General features: G+C 52.6%; 1 long non-coding RNA gene across 7 annotated transcripts in view; it reads left to right on the plus strand.

The window, feature by feature from the left end:
• Positions 1-3,958: 3,958 nt before the first annotated feature.
• The window catches only part of LOC105663649 (uncharacterized), a 107,315-nt gene continuing 89,159 nt past the window's right edge, over positions 3,959-22,114 (plus strand). Inside the window, exon 1 of one of the 7 annotated variants that reach the window (XR_013040439.1) lies at positions 3,959-4,846. This is a non-coding gene — a long non-coding RNA (uncharacterized LOC105663649). The remainder of the gene's footprint in view (positions 4,847-22,114) is intronic. The other 6 variants (XR_013040437.1, XR_013040433.1, XR_013040434.1 and 3 more) reach the window with 6 other exon arrangements.

Genomic DNA, 22,114 nt, shown 5'->3' on the forward strand with positions numbered 1-22,114 from the left:
ACGGCACGTTCGCCTAATGCCGCCACTCTTTCATCGTATTCGTTTGATCGCGACCCCCTCGGCTTGTGCACGCAATCGTTAATGGCGCTGTTTAAAGATCGCTACCGATCGATGATGACGAGAGGACAGGGAGACTCGAGGATATCCGCGAACGGCCAAATTATTTATAGCCGTGAATCGCCCCGCGAAGAAGGGCCTCGAGAGGGAACCTCGAAAATTCCTCGCGGATCGAGATCGACGTCGATAAGAAAGCGCGAGAAACGCGTGTTACCGATAAAACGTTTAAAGTACGGTCCGAAGCAATTGAAAAACGGTTTATATAATCGAGGTTTTACTCGATCGACGATAGACGTCGATTCCAGTTATCGAGCGTATTTTTGCCGCGGAAAAAAAAGACGGATCCGCTGGCTTGTTGGTCGCGAGGCGTTAAACAGATTACCGACAACAGACGGCGGCGCGTTGCCAGAAGGCAAATACGTCTTTGGCTCCGAGTGGCACGAGATCGAGATGGCAGCGGGCAGAGAACCGGGCAAATACGTAATCCGGATTACGGTGGATCCGCTTAGCTTACCGGACACTTGCGAGCTCGAACGATACGGCGCCGATACCAGTGTTGCGACGAGCGGTATCCCGTTTTGCCTCTCGCTCCATCCTCCGGTTATCCTTCCACGGCCCGAGGAACTTTTTAAGAGGATTGCTCTCCTAAGCCTTCATATTTTTAACGAGCGAGTCTCCGTCGATCGACGGCCTATCGCGCGACCAGAGACGAACGTCCGACACGCGAACAAATACTTAGAAAAATTTACCTCGATCGTAATCCATCGCGATAACTTACTCCGCGATAAGGCAGTATCGGTAACTGGAACGCGACGATTTCGAACGTAAAACGATCCAGACTCTTTCTCCCTTTCTAAACGTACTTCGATTTAGTTTACCTCGAACTGTACCGAAACGATAAACGATCTGGAACGGTTCTTTGCTAACTTAATCGAGAATTCGATTTTGAACGGGCATGCGTCGAAATCGAAAGATTTTAAACGCGTGAAAAATGAAACGTTCGCGGAAACGTAGATTATTCGTTCGGATCCGTGAAACGGTCGCGTAGCGGAGCCATTTGTAGGTGGGAAAAAGCATGGCTGAACCGAATAACCGGTGACCGGTGAATCGACGAATACGGTTACGTATTTCCCGTACGAGGAACAGATCGGCTAGCGCATCGAGGAGAATCATCGAGGCGTAAGTCGCAGGAAGCAAATAGAAAACGAGCAAAACGATAGCGGCGGCGGCGGCGGCGGCGGCGGCGGAGGCAGAGGTGGATCGCGGAGGAGCGAGGGGTAGGTCCAATTTAAGCCGAGCCCACAACGCAAAAATGCTTCCGAAGGCGCACTGGCTTGGTTCATTAAATGGAACCCAATAGCGGTTGTTTGCGTTGCCAGACAGCGAATCCGTCGCAAATTGAATGCCATATTGCATACGTTCCGCCCATGATTCCTATGCAACCGTGTTGCCGTACTTTCACCGTAAATAAATGCCCGCTCAATTATGCTTCCAATTTAGAAAAAATTAACGGATTTAATATACCGATAAATATGGGATAAAACTTAAGCGTTTCGGAATAGATTTACAGCCAACGACTCGACTAATCGTTCGAAATTGTACGGACAGAGTTTCGAACATCCGGTTTCTCCGTGAAACCGCCTACCGGACCAACACGATCGGAACGATCTGGGACTTTAACAACTTTTTCGCAAAAAATCTACGAAACTGTCCTAGCTAAAGTAGGAAGCTAAAGAAATTCGCGTTTTCATCGAATTTTCGTTAATCGTTTTACTGAAAATACCGAAAAAACCGAAAAAACCGAAAATAATGATTTCTACCACGTAAAACCATTTATTACTCGATGTAGCCACTGTTCTTCAGAGCCGGTTTATTAAAACAAGGAGACACTCGATAATCTGCTTTTTAAATTGAACTTATCGCGTATTGCATATTTTTTCGATCGTCTCTTCGAACGACCAATCGAAAAATAAAATATATAGATGAAAAGAAACTTTTTGATCGATAATTATCTGTCTGCTGAAGCCTCGCGTTTGTACGCGATCCCAGAAGATTGGTCGAACATCGCGCGGATACGGAGCACGGTTAAAACGCAATTATCGACACGCTCCGGTGCATCGACCCTCTGACAGACCGCGGTCGTACCGCGCTGTCAAAATAGATAACGCGCGGGGTAAGTCACCCCGAAGTTAAAACCGTTCCTGCAACGCGCGCACTATAGGTCCATTCACTTTGGGTTAACGTCGACAAAGGGTGTGTGTGCCAGGGACAACGCGGGGGCAGGGTAGTTACAGGAGGACCATGATACACCCTGCGCGCACGTTTCGCTACTCGTGGACATAGTTAGGGGTTGATATTGCCTCCACGTTGTCACGGTTGATTAACATAAACGATTCGAGCGCAACGTTTTCCTAACTTCCTCCGTTACCGTTCCTTCAAAATATCATCGACTCTGTTCACCGTTTTTTCATTTCTTTAATCGATCGCACTCGTTTTTCGAGCAGTCGAATAAAATGTCGCGTATTACGTTCGAAATCGACTACTCGTTTGTACGACTATGCCCTTTTGCGAATATCCGTGTCGCTGTCCGAACGGGTACGACACGAAACTGTTCCGTGACAAGTACGGATAATATAAATCTACATTTATACAGCTATTCTTTATTGCTGCTCCTCGTCTTTCGACGATAAGTGTGCTCGATCCCGGTTTACAAGGCGCAACACCGTTGTTCGCGATGCGGTCGCATGCACCGTCATGGAACATGCACGGTGTCGCACATGCATTCGGCAAATCAGTTCCCACGTACCGTAAACGACCAACACCGCCATTAAACAAATCGATACGCGACGCTACCATTCGCGCAACGGAAGTTACCAAGCAATCTCCTCTTCTGGTTCGCGTCGCTGTTGGTCGCCGTGAAATTTTTCTCTTCCGCTGCGTCGATCGAATCGAATCGCGTAACCTCCAGTTAAATCTCGAATAACTGGCGACTAACGCTTTATTCTATCCTAAGATCAGGGACAAAGGTTGTCGGTGGAAATTTACTCGGCATTTCGGTACGATCCGAGATCGCGAGCTTCCTTCTCCAGGAATCTCCGATGTTAGGAGTTGACGGGGCGAGCAGACCGAGACAAAGCCCTCCGAAGATAGCGAGCGCGATCGAGAATCGTGTTACGAGGAACACGCGTACCGGGACCGTTGCGTTGTATCGAGACATCGCGGGGATCCCATGCATTCCGCGATCTTGCATTACAATTGCTAATAAACGCCCTTCCCTTCACCGGTTCCCCTGTACCTTCGACTTCTCTCTCCGGACTACGTTTCTCCGTTCGCCGTCGCTTCTCTTCCGAATTTAGGAAAGCAGAACGAACCAGCGGCCGATGCTTCCTTCGAACGAACGGAGTTTGTCGGGGAAAACTTTGTCTCGTTGGTATTCCTTTACATTTGAAAGCGGTAATTTATGCACTCGTCCAAGTGAAACGGAATGCAACACCGCGACGCGACACTCGAGAGACGACGAGCGAGAAAAGAAGAGGAACAAATGTCGCCATTACAATAAACGCGTTAGCATGCAAACATTGTCTGTTATACGTTCGCTAGAACGAGCAATCTCTCGGGTGTTAACTCCCCGCGCTTACGCCGTACACCGGAACAATAATCGGTCAACTATCCAGTAGGATTCTTCAAGTACGTTCACCGATAGATCGTCCAAGTTGTTACCTAGATCGTAGGGTACCTTCTGCCTCGACTTGGCCGATTCGAAGAATCGAGATTGAACGATCGACGAAGAAGAGCGAAATAAATCGTCGATCGATACGTCCCTGGGGCCCCGCGAGGTAAACGCATCGGTGCGGCACGGAGCAGCGGCGTCGGCGGCGGTGGCGGTGGCGGCGACGGCACGAGAGGGATACGTGTCGGTCGGCCGTTCGTTGGAACGGGTCGGTGTCGGTGTCGGTGTCGGTAGCGACGTTGGATCGGTACGCGAGGGCAGGGGCATAGGATCGGCTCGTTGAACGGCTGAGAGCGGTGGAATGGGGCAGGACGGAGAGGGGCGTGGAGAGGAGAGGAGGCTCGGCGCGGGTTCGGGACGTTCGAGGGAACGAACGGCGTGCGGCAGCGAGGGAGGGGCGGCGGTGGCAGGGGTGTAGCTACTTACCATACTCCCAGTATACCAAAGTCCCGCGGCCGACTCGCTCCGCGGCAGATAGCAGTCGCTAGTACAGCACGCTTCTCAACGGAGAGACGGAGAAACGAAGAAAGGTCCGGTCCCTATCGCGAAAATGGCAGGAAATCCTCGCGACGGACGATCGGTCGAGGATAAAAGAACATCGAGTCGCGCGGCGGACTTACGAGCGTGCGTGATTTCGAACGGGGGGGGCGAGGGAGGAGCGACCACGAGGACGGCTACGAGATTACGAGCGTCGGACGACGACGACGACGACGACGGGACGCGGTTCCGCGTTTCGTGCGGTTCCGGTCACGTCGGTCACGTGGTCGCTGATCTCTCCAGACCCTCCCTCTCTTAGACCCTCTGAGATGGCTTTCCCATCGGAGCGGCAGGGGGTGGTGGGGGAGAGGGAGAGTATCCACGGTGCACAGGTGGGGCTGAAACGGATAACAGGAGCGGGCGCCGGAGGGGCGGAGGAGAGCCGCGAAGAAAGAGAAAGAAGAAGCCGGAGAAAGACGGCGACAGCTGGGAATAGAAAGAAAAAAATAACGGAGGAAAAGAGGAGAGACGGACGTCGACGTTGAAAAGGATGCTGCGCGCTCTCGATTACGACCATGCGGGGTAAGTGGACGATCGGAACGGACGTTCCTTTTCTATTTTATTTTATATTTTTTTTTTTTCACGATTAACCCTCTCTATGGTTTATGGCACGATAGCTCTCTATCGGCAGTACCGAAAATCGGTTGTATCCCTTTCGAAAAATAGTATCGAATAATTGAAAGAGACGCGTATCGCTTTAGGCGTTACCAGACAGTCGTCTCGTAACGATATTAAAATTCGTAACACTATCGTCGACAGAATGGGTGCATCCGTGAATAGAGAACCAAGGTACAAAAGGTAGTTACTTTTTCGAATCGAAATAAAAGAAACGAGAGAGCGTAGATTAAAGGCGGGAACGGACAACGTGCGAGCGGCCAGAAGGGCTTCGTTTCGTCCGGGATCACCACCGGTTGGCAGGCTCTGGCGGGACCTCGAGAGCCGACTTAAATCGCATACTTGGCACGCGGGCTAATTGGTCGTATCTCGCGTTAGTCGACGTGCTTTATCGCGTCATCCGTGGTTGGCTGGCTGAAAAGCATTCGCTCGTTCCAACGGGCCATTTAACGCTGGCCACGAAACGGCTGCGCGTTCCTCGCCGCGCCGAGATGATTTTTCGCCTTCGCCGCCACGTGCCATTCGACCACGTGTTCCTTCCTTCCTTCCCCTTCCTTTCTACCTTCCTTTCTTCGTTCGTTCGCTCGTTCGTTCGCTCGTTCGTTCGCTCGTTCGCTCGCTCGCTCGTTCGTTCGTAGCAACAAACGAAGCAACGAATTTACAAGCGGTTTTCCGACCGATCGAGAAACGAAAAGCTGACGCGTGGTCGATGAGCGATTTTAACGCGAAACCGATCGACGACACCCTGGGCGATGCTAGAGGGTAGTTTAACGGGGAGCGCGAGTCGGACAGGAGGGGCGGTATAACTTTATCCTCGCTTAATCGCCTTTTCGATAGGTACGAGCCGATCCCTTTGTTCAGACAATATCTCCACCCTGTCCCCGCTAATGTATGCACCGTTCCCGCCTGTCCTCTCGCCTCCCCGGCTCTTTCGTTTCTCGCGCGATGACTCCGGGGTTCTCCTAACTCCGTTCTGTCGCTACCCCGCACGAAAGCCAGTCGTAGCCGAGGGAGATCTCGTTCGTACTCGTTCGCCTTTATTGAATTTTGGGACCGTTCCAGTTCCGACCTAGAGAGAAACAGACAGAGAAAGCGAAAGGCAGAGGGAGAAAAACGGAGGGACAGGCGCGAACGGAGCAAGAGAGAAAAAGGGCTTCGGTGGGTGGAGAGCTAGCCGGAATTAATTCTCGGCCCGGTGCATTGCTTTTTACGATATAACTGCGGTTTGTTAGTCGTTATTCACGGCCTGAATTGAATTTTCTGCTCACCGCGGGATAGAAATAGCGCGGCGAACAACTCCTTTTTTCGATCGTACACCGACGTATGTCGCTCGGTGAAAACACGATACAGTCTCGAAACCTTCGAAACGCGAAATTTTCTACCTTCGACCTCCCTTTCTAATCGAGTCGTCGCGGTTTACCGCGAGTCGGTTAGCGACCGTGTCGTACCCGCCAGGCATATATCCTGGGAAGCATTATCCTTCCGGGGCTGGAGATTAAAGCAGGCGTGGTCGCGTTCCGCGTTGCCGCAAACGAGAGGAACGCCAAGAGGGTCCTCTCGGTAACGAAGGGACAGCGATACTCTATCGCGCTAATACTCGCCCTCTACGGTATATTTATAACGCGCGGATTGCCATTACGTCGATCATCGAGCCAAAAATCAAACTTTATAATTGACTAACTAAAGACAGCTAATAGAAATCGCGGATTACTTATATGTATTGTATGTATATGTATACGTAGAAGGAAGTAGTCGAAAAGAAACGAAATAGGAAGAAGGAAAGAGAGAGAGGGGTAACAGGAGGACAGCCGGGTTGACAGGACACAATATTGCAATAACTTCAATTACGCCGACACGACGCGACGCGACGCGACGCGCCGCGAAGCGAAGCGAAGCGACGGATCGGCGTGGGGTGAGCGTATCTCTGGTCCCTCGTTTCGCGTTCACGATGACGCGTCGCAGGGCATCGCGTAGAGCGCGTTCGTTTGTAGAGGCGAGTAACACAGACGTCGCGGTCGAGTTGGCTGTTGGAACCGAAATGGGGCTACCTTTAAACAAGTGCTTCTTAATAAACCATTGACGCGCGAAACCACCCTCGAAAATTTGCCCCTTGGCGGTGTCGAGCGGCGGCAACGAGGCCACCCTTCTGCGGCACGTCGTCGGGGGACGTCTAGCCTCCGTTACTTCGTTAAACTCGACAAGGCAGACCCGTTTCTCGCCTTCGTCCCGCCGCGAGTCGTCTCGCATCCGCCAAGCCGAACGTAACGAAGCGTGTGTTACGCCGTTTTTATTTCGGCGAAAATTTGGACGCTGGCCAAACGCGAATAAACTTCGCGCCTTGTTTCCGTTCGAGTTCTCCTTCCGCCGCGACACCAACGAAATACGCTCGCCGTCCGTTCCTTCCGCCCGTTAATATCCGAAATTATCACGGTTTTTTCTCCGACGAAGTTTCGTCTTCTTTCGTTTCTTCTCGACGACGATGACTAATCGAGCGTGTATCTCGAGCCGAGTCTCGACTCGTGGAAAAATCGTACGGTGCCTTTTGCCCCGCGGGCTAAGGGTGTCTCGCTGGGGTGACCAAGCACCCCTCCGACCGTCGTTCCACTCGAAATTTCGCTCGACTAGCGCTTTTTTCCAACATTTATTTGACAGCTGTCGTTCGCAACGCTCTACCGTAGCCCGCTGACGGCCAAACCGAATGTTCCCGTTTCTTCGAGCCGAACATTTAGGAATTTTCGATCGAACTACCCGATCGAATCGGAAAGCGTAATCGTCGTTACGCTTTTTCCACGGTGTTTGCTTAGTCGCGTGACTCGCGTTTATTCTTTCGCAGATTCCGTTTCGATGGAAAGCGAAACAATGCGACGCGATACAAGAACGGCGTTCGTGTCGAGACCAATTTTGTCCGGCTAAACGCGTTTCAAAGTTTACGCTCGCCGCTTCGGCTCGGGACGCGTATCGTAACGCGTGCCGCGAGCTCGGCTCGCGTTTCCTGAAACTTTTGCCACGCTTGTACCGCGTCAATGAGTCGCGCGATAAACGCGTGTCGTAGAGCGGCGCGGCGGAACCGCGACTTGTAAAGAATTCGCGAGTCTCGTTCGTTCGCCTAACTATCACGTAAGAGTTTTGTCACGCGAACGAAAACGAAACGACGATATCTCGTTCCGAGTCTCGGTTAATTGTTCCGCGAGGGCTGCTCGAACGGTCTGCACGTTAATATTTCGCTTTCCCTGTGTAATTGTCGCTCGTGCATCGGTTTTTACGGAAGGCCGGTGAAACACGCGAAAAATAACCGCGAAATTGCGTCGCGACACGACACTTTTCCACTTTCGTTATCCCTCGTGTTTAACCTCCTGACATCTCAGTTCTCGATAACCGACCAACGATTTTTCCACGATTTCACATTTTTCCTTCGGTTTTCTTCGCTTTTACGCGCCAACCATGTATTCTCGCGGCGCGGTATAATTTACGTAAACATCGGCGAACGAGCGTCGCCACTGTTCGATCGCTTGTTCGCGTTACGATGGCTGTTCGATCGCGTTAACGTGGAAAATGAACGACACGGATCGTGTTTAAAATCGTAAAAGATTCGACGCGTAAACGAACGCGTACGGACGAAAATTGACCACGTATCGGTCTTCCAGGACTCCGTCGTAAAAGTAAACGTTTCAACTGGTCGATCCAAGTTTTTCTCACGGTTTCGATCATTCAGGTGTCTCGTTTCACGTACGATTTTCACCGGAAACGAGTCTCGCGATTCGCGTTCCGACCGACAGTGGCTCGTTTTCGGGCAAGAGGAAAAGTCGCGACGACGAATTCTTTTCTTCAGGCGGTGTCGGAGAGGGGCAAAAAAAAAAGAGAAGCAGGAACGCCGCGGCGTGGCGTCCGAGCCTGAGAACCTCGTCAATTAGAGGCAACAATTAGTCGGCGTATCCGCGATCGGGGGCGACAGAGGCAGCGCGTTCTCCGACCGATAGATAACAAGCGTTCCAGGTAATAAACGATCGGTATCGTTGGAACAGACTGTCGGTTTCTCTTGGGTCGATTCGCGTCCGATTGGAGTCGCGACGCGGCTAAGTTTAGTTTAATGGCGCGTTGCACGAGGACGCGAACGTTTTCCCGGGAGCTAGCTATGGCGTCGCGTGATGTTGCGCAAGATTTTTTTCGTTCCTCCCGCGGAAAGACATAAATCACGTCGAACGGAGAAATAATAACTGTCCTGATGCAACGAACGATGCCGGTTACAAACGTACGCGACGTTCGCCTCTTCGTTTTCGCAAATTTTTCTTTCTTCGACGTTCTCCTTTGTCGCGGACGAACGTTCGATTGTCGCGAACGCGAGTAATTTAGATCGAAGGCAGAATTTAGGAAAACTTATTCGCGCGTTAACGTAAAAAGTAGCGAACGATGGCGCCAAGTTTAAGCATCGTAATTGGAAGAGAGAACGGCGGCAAAGAACACGTACCCGACCAAAAATCCCGTTAGTTTTCTGTCGGAATCCGCGTCGCTCCACGGTAACCCGATAATAAGCTTTCGTTTCGTCGTTCAATTTGCAATTCGATCCATCGCGGCGGGTTAGCGAGCGTCTTGTCGACGCGACGACAGAGTTTTCCGAGCAGAAGCGATGCCGCGCGACAGCTAGTCTGACAATTTCAGCAATCCGCGCAAGTTTCCGTTCAGCGATCAATTATCGACGTCGCGGCATCGCGCCACGTCCAAGATTTTGCTTCCTGTCCGTGGAACGCGACTCGTTCAGAAAAATCCTCGAGAACGTTGCGTCTACTTTCCCGCGACTACCGTTTCGATCGCCGGACATCGAAGACTACCTGACCGAAGAAAAACCCGACTGCCAGGCTCGCTCTCGCGTACGTGAGTTACGCGGCGACCGATCGAGTCTCGATTTATCGCGATCGTATCGCGCTTACGACGCGCCTAATCGCTTCTCCTTCCCGTACGCGATTTAACGAAGAGAGTTAAATTATCCTCGTTGGAAGAGACTACCCGCGAGAGGGAATCGCGCGTTACGTATCGTCGAAACGTTATCCGAGCGGAAGCGGCGGAGAGCGGGCGAAAAGGGGGCTAGGAGATTTTTGGGTGGCATTTGTGCGAACAGGCGCAGGTAGCCCGGAGCTATGGGGTCGAAAGAGATGGAGGAGGGTCAGGAGACTATCTTTCTCTTTTCGTTTCGCGAGTATGGCTCGTACGGCTAAGTGGGTACCCACTTCTGAATTGGCTCCCCTCGTTCCACTCGTTGGATCATCGTCGTTCACCGAAAATTCGATCATTATGATTGCTTATGATGTAAATGATGCCCCGAGGCAGCAATTGTTTCCGTCAGAACGAACTCGTGGGGCTGCGGGTCTCGACGCAGCGGCGACGCGACGAGTCGAATCGTTGCTCGATCGAGTTTATCCAGGCAGGTGCGCGTTCCTTTCAGACGTTTCGTCGAGTGTCGCGTTTCGTCGACGTAAATTTCGCCGGCTGATTTTCGGAAACCTATCTCGACACGGAACTCTTCAGGAGAATAGAAACGTTCCCGGAGGGTTGAATCTCCTAATTTGCCCTCGGCTTCTTTACGACCGTAATTTTAAATTCCGGTGAAAAAGCGAACTATATTTAGGCGTTCACCCTAAATAGGCCGGAAGGGGGATCGTTCCGCGTTAGTTGGAAGGATCGGCTCGAAGAAGCCGCGAAATCGACGGCAAAATACACGAGAGGAACGTCGGAGAGTCGGCTTCGTGTAACGGAGATCTACGGGCTCGCCGCCTATTACGGTAATTTCACGGTACGACGTCTATTCCTGCGGTCCGGAGGAGCACGACTAATTTCATTAGGGATAAAGATCATCATTATTTCGCGACCGTCCCGAAAATTGCTTGGCGTGCCTCTCTTTTTCGCGATACGACTTTCGAACGGTCGACTTTCGAGCTTCCATCCACACAGCCGGGGGCCAGACCGGACCCCGAACCGAACCGAACGCGTTCTCCTTATTGTAGGCCCGCAAACGGGTTTCGCAACAATGTACAAATTTCCGCCGAATCGCTCGTTTCCCGATCGTCTTCGGTCACGCCACGAACATCTATACGTATGTCGACATAATATTTTCCAGCGATTCGAGTCGCTTCGAAAGTCTCCTAAGCCGAGTCCGTTCTCGCCACAGCGATAACGATTATCGACGATACGTAATCGTAGCATAGTCGTTATATTATAGATGATTATTTGGTCACAGGACTAACAAACGGAGGGAGAGTTGTTTTCCACTCGGGTTTTACCAACGACGAGCAGAGTTGTCTGTTTTGGCGTTCGCTAACGCGCTCGCTCCCTACGTACGACTACTCCTATCAGTATGCGGACCACGAAACGTGCTCGAAGCCTCCCCCTCCCTCCTCCTCCCTTGTCCGTGTTCCCTTTCTTCGTCCGTTCGAGTTCGCTTCTCTCCTCTGTCCCACGATGCCCTTCTCCCTTGTATCTTGGTCTTACCGTCTTCCGCTCTCCTCTCTCGTTCTCTCGCTTTCCTACGAAGCGAAACGTAGGCTGTTTCGGAGAGAGTGTTTCCAACGCGATACCGAAACGGTATTGATTGCCCGAAAGCCAGGCCCGCTCTCGTGTCCGTTCTCGTCGTCTAGTTTAATTCCGACACCGAGCAGCGCGCCTATTCGTTCGTTTTCGTGGTTCGAGATCGAAAATCTGTCGATTCCGCGGGGTCCAAGGAGGAAAAAGGAAAGGGAAGAAAGAAAAGGAGGACAGGGGTCGATCGATTTCGCGGCAAAATCCGTATTCGGTCAGCCGTGAAGGGGTGGCGGAAATCGTAGCTGTCGTGCCGGACCGAAATTGGCTCGAGAACCGTACTAAAGGGTAGTAACGACGTAACAATGACCTCGGTAGTAGGGTAGTCGACGTCGGTAACTCGAAGGACGATGGGAACGGGCAATTCCATCTCCGGAAGATGGGGTTGCCCTATCGTGCCTTGCCAGATAATTAGACCGGTAATCGAGAGACGGTCTCGGAGTTTCCAAGTATTATCCTCGCTCCGCGATTTAATATAGACTGACGGTTGCTTTCTCCGTCTGTCCGATCGCTTCCCTCTCGGATCTCCTGTTCGAGATCCTATCGGTCGCGTGTTCCTCGTTGACCTCCGCGCTGGAACCCGTTACGGCCATCCATCCCGAACGATCCACCCTCCGAAATCTCTTCGCGATACTTTCGACCGACCAACGCCGCTACCGTGCCGGATTCCCATGAAACCGGCAAAGTCAAAGTTCACGGGCTCTCTTTCTCGTGGGTTTCGCGACGTAACGAGGCGGATCGATTGCCTCTCGCATTAGCATCACAATGCCGGACACCCTCCGCGCGCAACGACTATAACGCTATTGATAGAGACGGTAGGTAGGAATTTCGTAAGAAAACGAGGAAAAAGCGGGGGAAAAGCGGGGGAAACTGGACGCTCGGTTCCGAAAGGGGCCGGTGGAAAAAGGGGCACCAGCGGGCTTATTAGTCAGCAATGTGATCTATTTGCCCCGTACTCGCATAAAGAACCTACGTTATTGTGCCACTATGTTACGAAGAAGGGCGTTATTGGCCAACAGGGACCTCCAGTTAGCTCGTACGCCACCAGCAACAACTCGTGGCGACGTATGGCGCGTACGGTTATAGATATCGCCTCGTTTCTTCTTCGTCGACGACCCCCCGCAGCCATCCGCTAATACGCCGTTCATTTTTTTCTCCATTCCGGATATCGCTTTATTATTTCCTGCTGCCTCGACGCGTGCTATCGTGGGAAGATTAACTCTTCCGGGAACACTCGTCACACTTTCTGACGACGTACTCCGTGTATTCGAAAGGATCAACGTTTCGATCCGAACCACGTATTCGGTAATATCGTCGCTCGTTAATTCTTTCTTTACAAGCCCCACGAGTTTATTTGAACTCGCAAACAGATCGAGATCTAAAGGGATTCTAAGGGAACGAAAGGAATTCGGTTCGGTATATCTGTTCGATTTTGAAAGCGAAAACACGGGCGGGAGAAAGCCAGGGCCTCGACGGTCGAGCGTTCTCGCGGCGTGGCTTGGCGGGCCGTGAGCGCACTCGAGTTTTTCGTGTTTCGAATTTTAACGGGGATTTCAATGGAACACAAAGGTGACGCTATCGAGTCGGCTTACGCATCGAACGTTCCCGTACTCGGCAGTCGCGTATGCGTACGCGTTCGTAGCCCTACCTGTCCGATACGTACTCTTCTCGGGGGCGAACCGCGCGGAGGAAGGAAGGAAGGCTCTACCATATCTGGACGAGGCCGTCATTCCGAACGTACACGGTGTCTCGAAACGACCGCGTTCTTTCTTTCTTTCTCCGTCGACCGGAACAAGTGGAAAAAACGTATCGGCGACGAACTAAAAACTCGTCGTCGACGCGAACCAGCCTTCATAATTGCCGGATAACGAGCTCTTCGAAGATTAAATAACGGGCTGGCTCGAACTGGCTCGCCGAGACCGCGAATAACACCTCGAGTCGATCGAAAAACGAGCCGACTCACCAAGAACTTTATAATTCGCGACGAAGACGAGTCTCGGTAACGAGGTCGGTATCGCGCTGCGTCTCGCGGGACATTCCACCGGAGGATGACGAGCTATGTTTTGCTCGACACCGATCGAACAATGTTCAGATCGCTCGACTGACGAACAACGCCAACGATAGTTTCCGCCTTTAAATCTCGAGACGTTCTCGGAGGTTCTCCGAAGCTCTTTTCGAAAGAAATCGAAAGACATCTGAAAGTAAGATCGCGAGGTTCCGTGTTTAACGGACACTCGGTAGAGACGATCGTCACGGTGACAAGACGGTGTTCCATTTCCGGTGTTCGTCGGTTTTCGAGGATCGACGGTCAACAGGCATTGTTTAACGCGGCGCGGATTCGCTCGCGTCTGACTCATCCGATCGACTTCCGTTCGCGCGATCGAATCGAAGCTGATTTTGGCGTTCTCGTCGGCTGGCGTCATCCTCGACCGCATCGTCCGTTCTCGCGGTCGTCGATGTTCGTACTCGTCGCAGATGTCGCTCGAAGACACGACCGCGTCAAGCTTTCGAGGAGGTTTTCCGCCTCGAGTTCGAGGAGGAAAAAGGGCGCGGCGACGCGACCAGGAGAGGCAAGGCGAGACGGTGCGCGGCATACTCGCGAAGCAGCGAAACGCTTTCGGAAAATCCATAGCGTCAAGGAATATACAGGGTTCCAGCGTGGCGGAACACAATGGCGCGTTGTTAGAAAGGTAGGGCGATAAGAGCGAGCAAGAAGGAGAGTGCCAGCGAGAGGAGAGGAGAGAAGAGGAGAGAAAGAGAGAGAGAGAGAGAGAGATAGGCGGAGAGCTTGCGGCGTCGGTCCTTGCCCCGAGTACGTGCTTCGAGTGACAAAGCTTCTAGCATGAGACCGACCGACCGACCGACCGTACGAACGCCAGAACGATACGGCGCGCCGCGGCGCATCAAGGTCCTCGACGATCGATAGACACGCTCGACTAAAATCTCCTCCTCTTCCTCTTCAAAAATACAGATTCTCTCTTGTCTCGGTGAGACTTCTTTTTCTATTTCACGTTCTTCCATCGTCGCGAGAAAAAACAATAGAAATACTAACGGTGCTCGCGTTCGACCAAACGCACCAAAATTACCCTATCTAGCTTTTTAAACCGTTCAATATGTTACCGTCTACAACCTGTGTCCCAATTGTGCCGCTTCGAAGAGTATCTAGCTTGTTTTTCGAAGACGGTTCGGTAAACGACGAGTACCGATTCTAGGACAAGTACTGAGCAACGTCGGTCCTTATCGAAAAGATTTATCGGTTAGGTAGTAATTCCGAGAAACGTTAGTTCGCGCGTATTTATTAGTTAGCGGAAGAGCCAACTATGTCCCAGTCGGTTAGGATCGTTCGAGATCCAAAGGCGTACGGCGACGGTGGCGAATCCGCGGTACGTAAGTACGTAGGTGTCGGCAGATCCTTATCCGGCCCCATCGAGTTGCCCTTTCTCGGCAGCGTGAAACAAAATTTGACAGATCGGCCCGACAATCCGCTGTCTGCTGTCCCCTCTTTGCTCCCATTCGATTCGACGTTATCCTCTCTCTCCCTCTCGGCCAATCGAATTCGCGTTTCTCTCGCTCTTTGGTCGATTTCACGAGCTCGAGAGCTGCAAAATGGCGTTTCTCGCAGCTCGCAGGCTGCCCCACGGGCATCGAACACCTCTCCCGCCTTATCCGGAGCCCCCTGCGTCGGCTCGTGGGGCCGTACACCCCATTTTATACGATTCTCTTTTATCTGCCACCTCCCTGCCGCCGGTTACGCTCCCTCGGGGCACGGTTCAAGCGGGCCTCCTTAGTTCCAGGCCGACACCTTTTTACAAATACATCACACGGCCTTCTGCCCTCTTCACCCCGTGCTCTCTTTCCTCTGTTCGACGTTCCACGCATAGTGGGTGCTACATTTGCCTAAACGCATCAAACGCTCCGAGCCACTTGGCGTTTGATTCGCTACGCAGGTATATCCAAGCGGTTATTCTTCTTTTTCTCCTTCTTCTTTGTTTTCACCGTTCCTCGTAGTTTGTCGAGAAAACGAAATTCTCGTTCGAAAGGCACGCTCGGATTATCGCGTTAGTTCTTAACGAGTTTTTTCTCGGCTGCCCTCGCGACCTAACGAACGTAATCTGCGATGAAAGCACGCGGGAACAGCGATCGTGACGATCGTGATCGCGACACCCTTCGGTCCGGGACGGGCAGACGTTCGATCGAGCGACAGCTGTCCCCGCATCGAAAACCAAATTATATGCTCAAAGGAACGAGGATCTCTATTTAGATGGTTATCTGCGGCACCGTGATGCAACACGCCGACAACGTCACCACCACGGCAACCGTGATCGTCTTTTGGCACCGGCTCCAATGGCACGGACACGCGGGGCTCTTTCTCTCCTAATAACGAAACGTGTGAACGCTCGGGCATCCGATTTCCTCGCAGGTTTAATCGCGTTTCTTTCACACTCCCGATAAACATCTAATGGGGGCGCGTTCCCCCTTTGTCACCGTGTTTTACGCGCGAGACGATTGTTTGGCGCGAGTCTCGAGACTTCCAACTGGCCGTGCGACCGCTAATACTCAAAACATTCTTCCCTCTTTTCCAATTTTTTTTTTTCTTTTTCCGATTTCGTTGTCGATTCGCAAATTTTTCATCGATTCGCCGCTCGATAGAGAGAGGACAACGACCAACGAACGAACGAAACGTTGAAACATAAAATTGAAAAGTTTGACGTACGCCGGCTTTATGGCAGTTTTAGAACGCAGTAAAGTCGCGCGTTATTTCTCCTTCCGTAGGTCGTTATACTTTTCTTCCCACCGTTCTCGGCCACCGTTCACGGAGTTTTTGTCTCCGCGCTCGTTGCCGGCCCGTTCGTCGTTCCGACGAATCGTCCTCCTCCAGCCCATCTTTCGGACCAGAGCTTCTCCACGGGTTTTACGAGATTCGTCTTTTCTTGGTCGTCACCTTCCCGTGAACGACTGCACGCTTCCTCTAACGACCCTCCCGTCCTCTTCCTTTTTCACCCTTTCAAGCTCGTTCCACGACTTTCGAACCGTCAAGGATACGCGTTTCCGAATCCCTTAAACCTGCGAACATACCGCTCGATCCCGATAACTTAAACGATAACAACCAGTCGTTAGCATAAATTAATCGAATTTCCTGTGACCAGAAATTTCGTCACGCGTCGATATATCGATAAGCTGCCGGATAATTTTACAAGCGAATGTTTACGTAGGCTAGAAAACTTTCTGTCATTTCTATCGAACTTTCGAACGAGCAGCGTTTACGCGCGATACATACAGGGTGAATTTCGAGCAGCACGCTTTGGGCGAGCAAAAGTCGTGGAAGATTCCCGGCTCGTCGAACGGCAACATTCCAGGCCGGGATCCCCGTGGAACGGTTAATTATCCAAGGATTTTTGGCTTCCCCCGTCGTCGAATAAATCGGAAAGGGCTGCGGCTAGAAGAAGAGCGACCGGTCGAGCCTAAGGGGTTACCGATGAACTTGGACTCGCTAATGAAGCGCGCCCCTTTCTCTGTCTGAACGAGTCATCGCCTCCGTTTCGGATATATTTTATTGCGCGGCCCGGCCGGTCTGCTTTATTATCACCACGGTCTTTCCTTTCTCCCTCGTTGCCGGTCTCCTCGCTCCTCCGACGAATCTCCACCCCCGTCGGCAGAGAGTTAGGCGTTTCTGCCTAGATCAACCCTTCCTCACGCCCGACCCTCGGCTAAAACAGTGGCGCTCAACGAGCCGTTTCATCGCGCACGACTTGTCCTCGAATAAAAGGGTTGGTTCGCCGATCGCGTAGCGTCTCGTGGCATCGATAAGCCCTCGCGGCAGCCCTCCAAGCAGCGTGGGCGTCGTTACGCGGATCGGAACAACTTTGTTCGCCACGAATCCCAATTTCTTCCCTTCCCTTTGTCGACCTACATATACGGCTTATCCCATGCTCGTTCCTCGATGCTCCGCGAACTTCTTTTCGTTTTCTCGATTTGCCCGGAACTAAGTTAATAATAAGTACTAAGATAATAAGTTCGTTCGCGGGCATGAGAACCCGCGGCTTTTAACGAGACGAGCTTAAAACTATAATGCACCCTAATCCGGCAATATCTCATGCTGTCTTGCGGGATTCGTCGTTCACGCGCAGTCGTCCCTATTTAGTGGATCATATATATCGTACCGTTCTCATCGACGGATCAACCCCTCGTCGAAACGACGTTTCGTTCTTCCGGTTGTTACTCGAGCGCAAGGAAATTCGCGACGCTCGTCAGATTCGTCCGGAACGTCGCGTCGGTCGCGCGAATCGATGACGTTCCGAACGCTTCGATGCGTGGTCGCGTAATCGCGCGCGAAAGAATAGAGGAGAGTGGGTCGAAGAATCGCGTTAGGTATATCGGCATCTGTTCGCGAAGGAATTACGAGGTAAGTTTGTCTCGGGAAACAGCGGGACGGTTTCTCTGGAGCTGAGTGCTAGCCAAGACGAAGTAGGAGGAGGCAAAGACGCGATATAGTAGATACGAAGGATATAACAGGAGTGTTTGGATGGAGGTTAGCAGGAACGAGGTGGGGTGGGTTGCGAGGGAACGGCAGGAGAGTGTGCATGATGGGTGAGGCTCCTCGGAGGCTCGAGTTTCCATCGGGGTTGGTTCTTGCGATATAAGCTCTCGCAGCCACAGAACTAGCAGCCATCCGAGCCCCGAAAGCCCCTTCTAACCCCCTGGAAAGCCCAGCGTCTCTCGGTGCTCGAGCGCGCGGCTCGGCCGCAGACCCCTACGAGACATACAGCATACCCACTATCACCCACAGATAGCGGTGGTTCGGGTCGTCTCTCGGTGTGCTACGGGGTGTCGCGAGCCTCATACATATTCAGCGGATGCATCACCCTCTACCCGCTACGAGAGAACTCACCCCCGCCAACCGACCTCCATCTACCGCCGTATCCACCACCGGTCATCTATTGACCCGTCACTCTCCGGGGCTGTTCCAGCCTCGCGAGAGGACCAAAGTTTCACCGGTTGCTCGCTAAACTCGAATTACGGAGCAGTTTTCGAGACCGATTGATGTTTAGGCGTTTCGTCGAAACCGAAAAGCGCCACGGGATTCCGACTCGGATTCCGGTTGCAGCTTACGTATCTGGACGCGAATACGGTCCGATTCGAACGGAGCAGAATTTCTCCGGTCACCCGTCGTTCAAAAGTATTCGTAACCGGCGTCTTAACGCAACGAGAGTACGCGGTTAAAACCGTGCAAAACTTGTAGGCTTCGAGTGCCGTCCGATAACGGTCGACGCTAACGGACACGCTACAGAGTAACGAGTATATTTAACCGAGCCGTTTCACCGTACGCGGAGAACGTCCGACGAATAATCGAGGATGCGTTGTCGCGTTTGTCCCAGACTCGCCGAAAGAGTCGAAACGATAACCGCCGTGACAGTCGCGAGACGCGATCCACGAGAGATATCTATTCTGGCGAGTACTTCTGTAACGGCGGACTATCGTTGCGGCAGGCATGGGGCGATTCGTCGTTCGAGCGACGCGATAGGACCCGCTGCGCTGACGTCCGACGCGACAGAACGCGATCATTTACATAATAATCCGAGCCACGGGAATAACACGTAATTGATATAAATATGCCGAGCGATGACGGCCACCGACAGACGTACGGCAGACCGTGGCCGCTAGCCAGCCTATGGTATCCATGGACTGGCTGCGCATAACTTAGCATAAATAATAAATAATATTGCGAACGCGTGCCAGCGTTAACGCGCGTGCGTCATTAATACCCTCCTCCCGTATATACTTAGTCGGCCGTGTATATTACCTGTCCGTGCAAACGCTGCGAGCCGTTTTCCCAAACTGTTTATTCGAGCGATTCTCTCGCGAATAGCGCCGCGATTTTCTACGCTGCTCTATCGATCGGCCGAGATCGAGCACCCTCCTGAAAGGCGGCGCTCGACCGCGATCGCGTTTCCTCCAACGAGATTCGATTGCTCCCCGTTTCGAAGCGCAACACGCTCGGAAGAGTAATCGCGACGCGTTTCGGCCTCGTTAAATCGAACCGGTGAATCGCATTCCCCCGATGTTTATTGCCTGTTCCCGGTAATAATTAACCCGGTTCCTCGATTCGTGTCGGAAGAAACGCGTACGCGCTCTCGTGTTCGGAGAAAGGGCAAGCCGACCACCACACCCTGACAACATCTTAATTCGCGATAAAGGGTATTAGCGGTGGAAAGGGACACCCGGATACCGACACCCTTCTCCCTGGAACTGGAACTCGAACTCGTACTCGAACTCGTCTTCGGATTGTCGCCAGACACGCGGCCCACTCGCTCGTTCCACGTATCCACGGACCGCGTCAGATTAGCATCGCTATTCGGTTACACGCGAGACGGCCACCTCGCTACCGTGCGTTTCTCTCCGAGGTAACGACCGATTTTTGTCCCGGCGATTCCGCGCGGTAACGACGACCATTCAATAATTTATCGTCTCGTCTACTACTCGGATCGTTTTCGAATTCGCCGTCATTTTTATCGAAACGGTGCACGCGACGGAACACGACCGTTCGATCGGTGATCGGTGCTTAATTAATTACAGTCGCGAACTATTAGTCGCTACGAATCGAAATATCCAAGTTGATACAAAAGTTGATCGCGACGCGTCGATAAGAACGGAAGACGTCGATACGATAGAAATTGATCGCGTTATCGGAACGTGTCGAGCGCGGTGGTCGAGATCATCGAGCGTTGCCATCGAAGAAGCCTCGTAATATATTCGTCCTCTGGCCATAAGCGTCGGATTCCACGATACACGGCTTTCCGTCGCGTCGGTTGCCGACACGTCGTAAATAACCGGTCAGCTAGTAAACATTCGACGAACGATTCTGATCCGTTTACGGGAATGCGTAATGTCGTCGACGCGAGTTTCGAACTGGAGTACTCGGCACGAGTAGGCTGGACGTATTATGGTTATTCGATTAAACGACGAGAAGACGGAGACGCTCGCACGAGTTTGGTTCGTCCAATTTCCCAAGGTGGTCAATTTCCATCGTGGTCTCTTTTGCGTTGCACGCGAATATATCTACGGAGAACGATCGGGCTGGACGCGGAGAAAATTGCAGGAGCGGCGATTGCAATTTATCCGCGAATACCTCGGAGGAGCCGATGATCCATGAGTGGCCCGGAGGAAGAAGTAATCCGGTCGGCAATCAAGAAACGAGGCATCTTCGATCGCGGCGTAGGAGAGAGGTGGGTAGGGAAGGAGAGGGTGTCGGTGCTCGCGCGCGGACAGGTTTATCAATGCATATTGGAAACAAGTTGGCCGTTAAAGAAAGCGTTTTGCTGCACGCGAAAGGAAGCTTGCCGTCGACGATTCGGCTTCTTCTCTCGCTTTCGCTCCACCCGCTCCTTCTACGCCCTCGACTCGTTTCTTCCCTCTCTCTTCGTCCTTCTCCGACAAGCTCTCTCCGACTCACGATCGAGCGCACGCTGCACTCCCTGAAATATGCCGCGCGTTGTGAGTTAGTTTAATATGCAAATGGCCGGGGAGATAACGGGTCGATCCGTGAAGAGTGGAGACGGCTAAGTCGTGATTCCGGTAGCCGTGTCTTCTCAACCCTCTCCTCTCTCACTCTATTCCGTTCTCTCTGTTCTCGCGAAGAGCATACCGAACCGGCGGAGTTTGCTCGGTCTCGCCGAGCGAATTGAGAGATAAGGGGCCCACGCTTAGAGCCCCGTTCCCTGACGGCCAGGGACGCATCCTTCGCGGTCGATCACCGCGCGCTACGCCGACCACCGACGCTTCTAATGGACCGATAGCACGGCGTACACCGTACACGGACAACGCCGGCTTAGAACGGCTTCGAGGTCGCTAGAGCGAACCGTTTCGACAGAAATCGATGGAAATTTATCTAGAATTTAGCTGGATCCCGCAATGGGCCGAGAAGTCCGTGTCTCGGATCTCGGAAGCGTGATCGTCGCGTAGAAGGTGGCGAGAAGCGGAGAAAACGGATCGATAGACCAAGAGAAAGAAGAACCGTAGTAACCGAGCCTCGTAGCACGGAGCGATGTTCCTCGTGGCCTGGCCTCGCCGCCGAGGTGTGTAGGAGGCTCTCGAGGCATCGGGGAGACGAACGGGGTTGGTAGCTAAGGTAGGTAAGCGCTTCATTAGGCCGCGAGAGCTCCCTAATTACACACGGCCTCATTAGCGGCTTCTCCTCCCTCTCCCGTGGGCCCCTTCGCCAGCCAGTTCCCGCACCGACTATACGCGTTCACCCTGAAACCTCCTCGTCGCTATCTCCTCGCTGCTCGCGCGGTCACGCGGAGTCTGGAGGGAGCGCGACGGGGACGAGGAACGACCGTCGCGTCGAACGGATAGGATAGACGGACGGATAGAGAGACGAACGAAGAGAGAAGAACGATGGTAGGGAAGACTGGCGAGCTCGAGGGAGCCACAACGCCGTGTTCGTCGCCGCAACGAGCTACCCGACAACCGACTGCCGTCTCCGCGTTCGCCTAAACGAGCCAACAAACCGCCAAATGCCACCTGATCGTTCTCTCGAACACGCCCGAATTACTCCCGTCTCCGTAACGCGTTATCTCGACGTCGCTAATGATCTACCTGGTCGATCCG

The sequence above is a fragment of the Megachile rotundata genome, chromosome 2 (genome assembly GCF_050947335.1).
Source record: "Megachile rotundata isolate GNS110a chromosome 2, iyMegRotu1, whole genome shotgun sequence".
Classification (NCBI taxonomy): Eukaryota; Metazoa; Arthropoda; class Insecta; order Hymenoptera; family Megachilidae; genus Megachile; species Megachile rotundata.